Below are 12,640 nucleotides of genomic sequence, written 5' to 3'. Positions count from 1 at the left end.
TGAAAAAGGAAAAGATAGAACGTGCTATAGATGCGGAAAGCAAGGTCATTTCCAATATCAGTGTACGTATCAGTACAGTGATAGAAATTCGTGGAGAGGTACACGAAGAGGACAGCAAACGCGGGGAAATGTACGATGGCAAATACATGAACAACAACGAAACGGCAATTTTCAAAACAGAGGCAGTGGCAACCGAGGACGAGGTAATCAACAACGACAAGATCGCTTTGAACCCAAGGTCTTTACATCATTAGCAGAGGTTAGCGATAATAACAGCATTAAGGTAAACATTTGCGAAAATAAGCTAGAATGGATTTTAGATAGTAGATGTTCCGACCATATAATAAATAGTGATAAATACTTCGTAAAATCAAAAACTTTAGAAAACCCGATTAATGTAAAAGTAGGAGATGGTCGTACACTTAAAGCAACTATTGTAGGCGATGTTAGAGCTAAATTTGTAACAAATTTTAATGAAACTGAAATCAAATTAACAAATGTATTCTTTGTCAAAGAAATGGATAGGAATTTAATGAGTTTCGGAAAAGTCGCCGAAAATGCAAAAATTATATCGTCAGGAAATACTTCAAAAATTTATAGTAGAGAAAATGAATTAATAGGAGTTGCAATCAAAGAAAATAATTTATATAAAATAAATACTATGTTCACAAGAAGCCAAAATTACGTAACTGAAAGTATAGCTAATGGTATGACATTGAAAGAGAAATACCATAGAATGCTCGGACATGTAAATTTTAATTATTTGAATACTTTAAGTAAAAATAACTTAGTCGTAGGTTTGCCAAATAACTTAGAAAAGGAATTTTTGAAATGTGGTACCTGTATACAAAACAAAATGACAAATACTAAATTCAAAAATGAAAGGCACAGATCAAAAGACATAGGTGAAATAATTCACGCGGATGTAAATGGACCACATAAGACTATAGGGTTTAGGGGTGAAAAATATTTCCTAGTTTTAATCGATGATTATAGTAAAGTAGCAAAAATTTATGTTATAAAAGGAAAAAATGAAGTTTATAACTGTATTGTAAGCTACGTAAATCTAGTTGAAAAATTAACCGGAAAAAGAATAAAAAAATTAAGGTGTGATAACGGTAGAGAATTTTTAAATAAAGATATGTATAACTTTGCAAAAGAAAAAGGATTCTATATTGAACCATGTCCTTCGTATGTTCATGAACTGAACGGAACAGCCGAGAGATATAATAGGTCAATAATGGAAACGGCGAGATGTTTATTAGCAGACGCGAAAATTCATACTAGATTTTGGCCAGAAGTAGTTCAAGCAGCAGCTTATCTGAAAAATAGAACGTTAGCTAATACCATAGAAAAGAAGACTCCGTATGAAATTATGATGGGAGAAAAGCCGAATATTAAAAACCTCACATTATACGGTAGTAGAGTTTTTGTTCGAGTTCCAGAAATTAAAAGAAAAAGTAAATGGGATAATAAAGCAGATATTGGAGTAATAGTTGGTTATGATGTCGTAGGTTATAGAGTTTTAGTAAACAATAGAGTTTTTGTAGCTAAGCATGTAGAAATAATTGATCAAAATGTAAAATTAGTAGGGTTAAATGGTATGGATGACTCTAAACTTTCTTCTACTCCATCTCTCGAGGTGAGTAGGGAATGTAAAACTGAACCAAAAAATGAACCTTAAACTGAATTAGAAGAGGAACTTGAAAATGAAAGAAACGGAAATGAAATCTTAGAACCGAGCACTAAAAATGAAAATTTGAACATAATAAGGAGGTCTGAAAGAAAGAAAAGTCCAATAAAAAGATATGGAGATCCGATAACTAATTGTATCTATGTAAACTTTGTAAGTGCTGATAGTCCCGAGAACTATCATGAAGCAATAAATAATAATGAGAGCGAGAAATGGCAAGAAGCCATGGACAAAGAAATTGATTGTTTAAATAAAAATGCAACATGGAAGTTAGTCGAAAAACCGAAAGACAAAAAAGCACTTGATTTAAAGTGGGTCTATACAAAGAAAGGAGACAATAAATATAAGGCGAGAATTGTAGTAAAAGGATTTCAGCAAAAAGGGGATAATTGATGATATTTATTCACCAGTTGCGAGGACACAAACATTAAAAATTTTACTAAATTATTGTGTACAAAATAATTTTCAAATTGATCAAATGGACGTAGAATCAGCGTTCCTTAATGGAAAAGTAAAATCAGACGTCTATGTGAAACAACCTCAAGGTTATGATGATGATTCAGGAAGAGTATGTAAATTAGACAAGGCTTTGTACGGACTACGCGAAAGTCCACGCGCATGGTATGAATGTTTAAATAATTATTTAAGCGAATTAGGTTTCGAGAAAAATAAAATTGATTATTGTTTATATTTTATGAAAGTCAAAAGTGAAAAAGTTTATTTAATTATTTTTGTTGATGATTTATTATTAGCAAGTAAGGATAGAAATTTAATTGAATATATCAAAAGAAAATTAACTGAAAAATTTCGAATGAAAGATATGGGACGAGTTAAAACGTACTTAGGTATGAATATTAATTATGATTGTAGTAAAAATTACATGACTTTAGATCAAAAGGACTATATTGAGTCTTTAGCGAGAAAATATAACCTAGTAAATGCGAAACTGTATGCTACTCCAATGGAACAAAACTTAAAATGTGAGCCTGCTTTAACAGCATCAAATGATATAAAATATAGAAACCTAATTGGTGCACTGCTATATATAAGCTCAAGTACTAGACCAGATATATGCTATTCAGTAAATTACTTAAGTAGATTTCTAAATTGTTACGACCAGAGTCATAATAAATATGCACTAAGAATATTAAAGTATCTATACTATACGAAAGAATTAAAATTGGTTTATAAGAAAAATCTAAATGCTAATACTTTAGAATGTTGTGTTGATGCCGATTGGGCAGGAGACATAGTTGACAGAAAATCAACAACGGGATATGTAATTAAAATGTATGGAAACACTATTTATTGGAAATCAAAAAAGCAGAATATTGTAACAAAGTCGTCTACCGAAGCTGAGTACGTTGCGTTATCAGCATGTGTGAGTGAATTTAAATTAAGTAAAGATTTGCTAAAGATATTTGAAATAGATATTAAGAATCCAATTAAAATTTATGAGGATAATGCAGGTGCGATTATTATTAGTAAATATGGAAATTTAACAAAAAATTCAAAATATATTGAAACACACTATCATTTCGTAAATGAAAATTATTTAGAAGGTATAATTGATGTAATTAAAATTGATACAGATAAAAATCCTGCTGATATTTTCACTAAAGCATTAGGACGAATTAAATTTGAAAAATTAAGAAAAGAATTACAATTAGAATAGGACTAAGTAATTGAGAATTATAAAATCTATGGCAATATAAATGTAAGGAGGCGTGTTGAGATGTGTACATTTCTATTGTAAAATTAAATGTATGTGCTGTAGCGCAAGAGCATGTGTTGGTGTACTACTGTTCGTGGGAGGGACGCACACATGTAAGTCTCCCCACTTTACTACATGTAAGATTAGTATATAAGGGACAGCGACTAGCTGTATAGTGCACCCTCTGTTAGAAGAAATATATATTAAAGCAAGAAGAAGAAGATATAGCACGTGGCATGAAAGAATATGTAATAGAAATAAAGTATAAATTTATTAAACTTTTACCACTCATATAAAAAGATATTTTTCATCATTATTTTAACAGTATTAGCGACAATGGGATCCTCAAGCGGCTACTAATTGCGTGCTTGCGTGCAAAGTTGTGATAAAGTGCGCATAGCTCGCTTTGAGCAGCGTGGGAATTATGTTTTATAAAAGACAAAAGTAAATTAAGCGCAGAGCAAGTAGCTTTAAACGACTTCTAAGTGGAAGAAGAAGGAATTCTCTATGGATCGGGTATTGCAGTTGAATATTTTTATAAGATTTCATAGATTAAATCCTACTTGAATATTTAAATGCGTTTTTCTGAATACTCTGTTTTTCATAATACGATATTTTAAAATCGGGTTTATCGATTGCTTTGAAATTTTAATGGTAAATTCGGCATATTTATAATCTTAGGATGATCTAGAGTCATTCGATTATTTCTAGCATTTCTATTTTTATCGAAGCAAAATTATTGAAAAAAATCATGAAACTTATAATTAATTTTCAGAAGGTTGTGTATTATCCAATTTATAATATTTTCTAATAATCGTTGTTCATTCTATCGCCAAATGTTTACAGCTTAAAATGCCGTTAGAGTTTTTGATTTCGGATAAACTAATCAGCCGGAATCATGAAGACACTCAAACACCTTTCTTTGAAGATGGGTGTCTTCGGACTATTACGACTCATGTTCTTATGGAGATTTATGCCTAAAAATTGTTTTACACTCTTCTGAAATGTTAATAAATATAGCATAAAAAGCTCAAAGTCCTATCTTTTTATTGGGGTCGTCAAGAAAAATTACTAAAAAATGCTTAAAAAACCGGTCATCACACGGAGTGACCCCCTTAATCTGGCTTTTGTAGTGTGCAAAAAAGACGGAACTACGTGGATTATTGTTGATTATAGAAGATTATATAATATTACTAAATTAGTTCATTATCCAACCCTAAATTTTGATGATTTATTGGAAAAACTGAATGAAGTGTAACATAATGAATGATTTGAATAAGGATGAATAACTACTGTTAAATTAATAATATGTAATATTGTGTACGTAAAAAGAAACCTTGAAACGACAGGGCAATTTATCAAACTTCAAGCTGTTAACAAAGGACTTTTAGTTATTGTTGAATTTGGACCATATTATACGTATAAAGTTAAAAAGCTAAGTGAAGTATGCGATCACAGATATGAAAGTATTGCTCGTATAAGTCCATACAAAACTTAGACAGCGCATAATTTCAAAATCGATGGTTTAGATTATAATTCTAATTTAGAAAAAGAAAATGAAAAAGAGTTAAATCTAAGATAGATTGATTACAATAAAAATGTGGACGATTTAACAGTTAAGTTGAACTCATAAAAATATAAAAAACGAAAGTATAAGAAAAATTCACAAGAAAATAGTTTAAGGAAATGCGTTCTTTAATTCTGTTATAAAAGTTCAATTTAAACAGTAATTTTATATTTTGTTAATAAAATATTTAAAAAAAATATTTATTTCATAAAAAATATATTCAAGTAAATTTAAAAATTTTAACTATTTTTTACTTACTCAGCATTTGTTCAAGTAATGAAAACGATTTAAATATAGATTAATTATCAAGTCGTGATTTTAATTCTTTTTTATGTAAATTAAATGGTAAATTTGTATTAAAAGTATTTTAACTTTTTTTTAAAAGAATAACTGTTACTACCTAACCAGAAATTTTTCTTATATTATAAGAAGCAAACATTTTCTATTTATGTATAAATATATGAAATAAAGTATCATTTGAATTCAATAAATTACTGTTACATAAGAACTAATTCAAAATTTCAACAGGTTTCTTTAAACCCTGATGTAAATGCTATACGCTCTTTAATTTCAAAAAACGTGGCAAACATTAAAAATACGAAAATAAGTTTACTTACTGTAGTGTCGCTTCTCTGAAAAATAATACAAATATTTTTATTTACATTATTTAATAAACTTAAAAATGTTGATTAAACTAAAATGAGCTCAACTAACAGCTACAACCACTGTATTCCTTTCATCCCTTATATTCTCTTTTGAATATTTTTCTCCGTCAATAAATAATTCTCCTTTAGTACAAAACAATAGATAACATATTATTTAATATTGTTATAAAAGCATTATTGTCATAAATGTGTAAAAAAAAAGAATTGTGTTATAAATTTATTAATTTTATCTGCATTTTCAGCTTTCGAATTCTGAGTAATTATATTTATTTCATACGTTCCTTTTCTTCTTTATTATCTTTACAAATAACAATTATATATGAACATAAGCATGATATATATAATTGTAAACGTCTTATGCAGGTTCGTGCACGTTGGCGCCTGCACTAGTGTGAGTGCGTGCGGATGTTTGTTTAGGATATCGATATTCTTAAGATTAAGTGTGAAGAACATAGGCTGTATGCGTCACCCGTGGAGGGAAGCCGATGCTCCGTTGTTCGATGGAAAAGTATAAAGGGGCAGTCGGACAATACGGCGGGGGTCAGTTCAGTATTTGTCGGTTCTTATGTTAGTTATGATGAGTGAGGCTTAGTTTATGTTAATGGTCGGCTCGGGAAATCTTACGTCGAGAGAGTGACTTTAGAATAAATATATATATACTGATACCAAAACCTCGCCTCTTAATTCTCTTATGAAACCCTTCTTATGATTCTTATGTATCTTACGGTAACGGGTTATTACAATTATTAAGAATCATCCGCTATTAAAAGTAACGGTTTTATGAAATCTTATGTGGTGTGGTTTACATAATATAGCAATTATTTAGATAAAATAAAGCAATTTTAAATAAGAATGTGCTTTTTTATTTATACCTCATTTGTGATATTATCAAGATATGATATATATTTCTGGAGTTTTTGTTTCCCAAAGATATATTGAAAAAGATAATATCAGGATGTAACCAACATTTAAAGAATCTTTTCATACATCCCCCTGAATTTAAATAACAATAAAAATAAGAAAAAAGAAAGGAAATAAAATAGTATTACAATTATCCAAGAATTTTCAATATAATTACTATAACATCAATTTATCAAGTTTACATTTTGAATTGTTCTGCAAATTTAGAATGGTGTCTAACAGACCGTCTATCAGTAAAAAATGTAAACATATTTTTAAAAATTTACATTGTATTTATATAAATTTAATAAATTTAAAAAAATGTCAAAATTTTACCGTATACCATATTCAAATTATAAAAGTGTACATAATGCGAGAAATGTCTATTTTTTTCTCATTTAAAGATACTAAAATTCTTGTTAATTTTATTAAATGTGTGTGGGGTTTTGAATTGTTTAAGAAGTATAGATATGAATGTGTGAATGGTATGAGTGTGAGAATGATTGAAAGGAATGAAAGAATGCATCGGTCGAGGATAAAGAAAGGAACCGTTGCGTTAGATAAGGATATTTGTTTAGGTTTAGGGTTACACCGTCTGGACTTTGTCGCCTTCAAGTGGCCACGTCGAAGCCTCTCGAGCGTTCTCGATTTTAAGGTGAAGAAAGGGCCTTTGTTCATGATCGGGAATTATCGGGAAGTTTCCGGAAGGAATGACGAGAAACAACGAAAGACGATGGAGGGGATGTAGGGTATAAGTAGGCGACGGAGAGGACTGGCGGCGTTCGGCGGGCGGTGCGTTTTTCTGTGAGTTCAATAATAATTGACGAGTGATAAGTGTAACGGAGAGTACGGAAGACAACGGGGAACGGCGAAGGATTACGATAGGCGACGACGAGTCGGATTCGGGTGTTCCTTGCGGTTGTTTTCGGACGTAGGGGGTTACACTTATTGTTAGCATTAGATCATTAGATTATAGATACTTACTATATTATTTCTTACAAACATTATACCTTGTTATTATTTTTTAATAAATAAATACTTTACTGTTACCATTATAAATATATATATATATATCTCTATACGTAAATCTTACATGTGTAATAATTACATCCATGTAAGATTGAATAAGACTTTCACCAAAAACTATTTTTAATAATATTCGATGAATTAGCCATTTGGACACTTTAAGTAAAATAACAATACTTCATTTATATCTATTATCTTCCTTTTTTAAGATATTTATAAATTAAAAAATAAGGAAAAAGAAATCATCGTACATGCAAATACATATACAAAATGTTAGTATCGTTTTCGTACAAATGTTGTGAACGTATTCTGCAATAAAAAAAAAAAACAAACAACTGTTATATAAACATAAATCATTTAAATTTCCAATAAAGAACTTATGGACATAAGTTTATATGAACTTTTTTCATCTATTTAACCTCAGTAATACGTAGTATAAGATTGGTCTAGACGTTTTTGAACATCTTATATAATTATGTACTAATTAAAAACATAAAACGTGTATTTATACTTTACCTGAAGCAGAAAATATACTATTGCCACCAATAAGCTTAAGAAACTTCATATACTTTACTTTTTTCAAAAGCATTAGAACTTTGAAATATGCTCTAAAAAAGAGATGAACGAATCAAAATAAATTATAAGTAAGAAATAAAACAAAATAAAAAATCCATAACACTATTATAAGTAAATATATAACAAAACTGATGAAAATCTTACCTTGATATAATAAGATTCTTCCACAACTATAAATAATTTTGTATCTATCCATAGAAGAGCCACGACGATGATATTCTTTATTGTCCTAAAAATCAATAATTTGAATTTAAAGAAATTTTATTAACAGAAATAAATGTAGATATTACATATATATATCAGAGACTCACGAAAGTTGCCACAAAATATATTATTAATTATAATAAGTGTATTACAGAACACTTACCGACATATTATTAAGATTGGATAGAGTATGACTCTGTAGATTATACAGGTATAGTTTCAAGCAAATCGAAATATATATACAATAGTTATGATTTATTTCTTACAAACGTAACGATTACTGAAGCCACAAAAGGATTTGGAGAATCGAAATTTAAAATATTACTAATAATGAAAAATATTACTTTATTCCAGAAACAAACATCATTGCTAATAAATTCTTTGGCGAATTTTAACCTTTTCTTCTTATTAATATCACTAATGTATGGCTTCTGTGTATCTGTAATACACTTATTATAATTAATAAAATATTTCATAGCAAACTGTTCAAATACTTTCGTGATTCACTGTAAATTAAACGTTTACCTTCTAAATCACCAATAAATAAATGTTTGCTTCAAATTACAAGATAAGCTTTTGGTCCTGCGAATATATTTATCGAGTTATACCGATTATACTTTTTAATTAAATATTTTATTACAAGATATGATATAACTATTATTGTCGTTGAAACAATAATTGTTGCAATGAGCTCCGTGATTAATTAAATCAACTGAATATTATAGAAAAAGTTTAAATATTTTAAAATAGTATTATGATTGTTTATTTAAAATTGCTAAAATTGATATAGACATTAGGTTAAAACAGGAGAGAAACTTGCACTTTCCTTTCTGTCTTTACAAAAACTGAGCAAGCATAAAGAAAGAAACGAGACTATTTAATGAATACGGATAACAAACTTTGCACAGAGATCAAAGATAATGGGTTTGCTGACGACAAAGACAATAATATAGGCATACAAATTTCTCTCAGAATAATAAATATTATTTAATTAGCATAAAACATGTTTATAGAAATCATTTCGGAAATCTACACTTTGGATACTTGTATGATCGATAAATGCAATAATAAAACAGCAAGCTTTTATTTATATTTTTTTATTTATTTTTTATTATTTTTATGTTACTGCAAAACTTTATTTTTATATTACAGCAGATTCCCACGATAAATTTGCTATGCGTTGTATGAATTCGTTTTAAATGAAATTATTTTTCTATAACGTGATATTTTCTTTTTAATTTTTGTTATTGAAAAATATTTTTTGTAACCCTAAGAAAAAGATACAGACTAAAGAAATATCGGTTCACTTACTCTTATAATTAACACAGTTTTATTAATTACAATATAATATTGTATAATATTATCAGTCTTTGTTCTTAACTTTTTAACTCTCTGTTCTCTTTTTTATCTGTTGGTCACACACATCCACGTTCACAACTAATTATTACCCAAATCTTCTACACAAATCTTTCAATTGTCGATCGACTTATCTCTTACGCTAACACTCATACAGGTGACTAGCTAGAATCTTCCATCCAATAATATTATAACAGTTAATATATTATAAATGTTACGGGCATTTTATTATTATAAGTATTCTATAGAAAGTGCACCTTTAACGGTCACCCAGAGGGTTTTAAATGTGATTCAATTGGCAGTGTTTGGAACACAGACTGGGTAGAGGGAAAGTTTTTAATGTCATGGTTTGTTTTACATACAATAGCTTAAGTTCATTTTGTTTTTTCCTCCACTTTGTGCTTTAAACACACATAACTGAAACAATTTTATAGACTGATCGTAACCTTTTAGGTTTTCTATAGAATAACCGAAAAATCTATGGAATATTTGTTTTAATAAATGTGTCGCAGGGAAGTTAGAAAGGGTAAGAATTTAGAACGTTAATTCGATCTTATTGAACATTTCGTCCAACACGTTGTTTTAATTACGTGTTTAAATATAACAGTTAATGATATAACGATTTGTAGATGTTAAGTATAGTTTTATTATTCAAAAAATATAAGAATATATGTCTTTGTAATAATATATAAGAGACTCTGAACTTTAACGATCGAGTTGCTGAAGAATTCTCGATGAAGGGACGAAACGTTCAATAAGATCGAAATAACGTTCTAAATTCTTACCCTGTCCAACTTCCTTGCGACACATGTATTAATAATTTTATTTTTGGACGTGATAAACAACTAATTGATTCGCTTTAATATTATAAATGTATACATATCCGTGTATATATATATATATAACAAAATACATACATTGCCCGCAGCATAAAAATTAAAAGAAATTCTTCTTTTTAGATATTTAAAGATATTCTTGATAAAAGTGTTTAAAACTAAAAATAAAAAAGTAAATAATAACGAGACAACAAAATTACTATCAATGAAAACAAAGTTATATCATTGGCCACGCGAGTTATTCGTTTTGTACGTACAAAGGTAAGAACGGGAATTTTCTTTTTGAAATGTCAAGAGTTTGTTATTAACATACAAAATACAAAATTATTTAGGAACTATTCAGCAAGAGACAAATAGTAAAACGCGTCGCACTTGACTATTCCTTGAGTGGTTCTCAACGTCATTATCTGAACTACATCACACTCCAGAGTGAGTGAGCATTAACATTAAATATCAGAGTTGGTCATGTCGATTTGGGATTTGTTTCGAACGTTTATGCGAACATTTCATACTTCGGATATGTCGCTATCTCTGAGCCAGAAGGAGGGAAATAATTATCGCCAAAGTGCAATGCTGTATGATGGAATGTACCGCATATAAGACAACATGAGGACCTGCATGGGCCTTCATGTTTTCGTAAACAATTTTGACACAGTTTCAGATTCTTAATCGTCTCCCATCTGCAGGGTATCGACATGTGTTCGAATTGAGAACATTGGTACAAAAAATGATTGTATTTTCTACAGAGTATACATTTAGGTGTTATATTCCTAGGAAGCTTACGTGCCTTATATTACTTTACTCATCCTTCGCTGCCGCGATGATGGCGTTCTCGAATCGTGACGCTTGCATTTCCCGCTGAGTTCAGTTTCCGTGGACGACGAAGAACCCTTTGACGCAGCGAGACGGAGTATGGTTTCTTCCAAAAATTCAAAAAGCTGCTCGATGGTCGGATAGACATCTGGGTTTAAGCGTTTATCCCATTCCTCTCTAATGACATCCGGTAAAGTGCGTTCGACCAAGCGGACTTTCAGAGCTTGACATGTCAAAAGAATCGATAATGTTGATGCATGCACGGGCATTGTCTAATAGTCGCTTTAATCCTTCGAATGACGAATTTTCTTGTTTCGGGGTGCTTATTAGCGCGTCGAACGATTGCGCTAAGATCACACGTTTCCGATCGTATGTGTCTAAGAGCACGTTCCACGAGACCTTATAATTCTTCGCGATTATATCGTACATCTCGAGTCTTTCGAGCGGTGTTCCTACTAGCGAATCCCTGAGATACAGCAATTTCTCAATATCGGTTATATCGGTACGCGAATCTATTAAAGTTAAAAAACTATTTTTATAAGAGATCCACTTGTTTATATCTCCATCGAATTTCGGCACGTCGATTTGCAACACTTGGATTTGCGGCACGTCGATGGTCCTATCTGCGTCCGTTTCACTCGCGTCAATTTTCGTTCCTCTCGCATTAATTTTTGTTCCGATCGCGTAATATCTATCTAAAAGAATGTCTAAGTCATTGAACTCCTCCTCTTCGTGGCCACTATCAATACAATCCTGATGCGATTTTTCGTATCCGTCTATTTGTTTGGTAAGTCGCGCATAAAGATGTATCATTTCTCCCGCATCTAGTTTTCCTTCGTTAATTAAATTTTCAAAATACGTTAATCGAATCTTTAAAGCCTTTCGTTCCCGTCCGAGACGTTTAATAGGATCCATTTTACGCGATATCGTTAAATGGTTTTTTTTTAAGAATTTAGTAGTCTTTATTACCTACGAATATAATAATTGTTCGTTGCGTAATTTCTTTTAAGAGCGCTAGTTTTTCGTCTACGCGTCTACGAAGTTGGCGAGTGGTGGGGATGGGTCGTTTATCCCTGTTAAAATAATGAGGAAAAATATCTTTTAATATGAGTGGTAAAAGTTTAATAAATTTATATATTATATCTATTACAAGTTCTTCCGTGCCACGTGCTATATCTTCTTCTTTTAACTATCTAGTTCTTCTAACAGAGGGAGCCCTATACAGCTAGTCGCTGTCCCTTATATACTAATCTTACATGAAGTAAAGTGGGGAGACTTACATGTGTGCGT

Source organism: Polistes fuscatus, unplaced genomic scaffold (genome assembly GCF_010416935.1).
Source record: "Polistes fuscatus isolate 324 unplaced genomic scaffold, CU_Pfus_HIC Scaffold34, whole genome shotgun sequence".
Classification (NCBI taxonomy): Eukaryota; Metazoa; Arthropoda; class Insecta; order Hymenoptera; family Vespidae; genus Polistes; species Polistes fuscatus.
The sequence above is the reverse complement of the archived record's forward strand: the minus strand, read 5'-3'. Positions refer to the sequence as shown.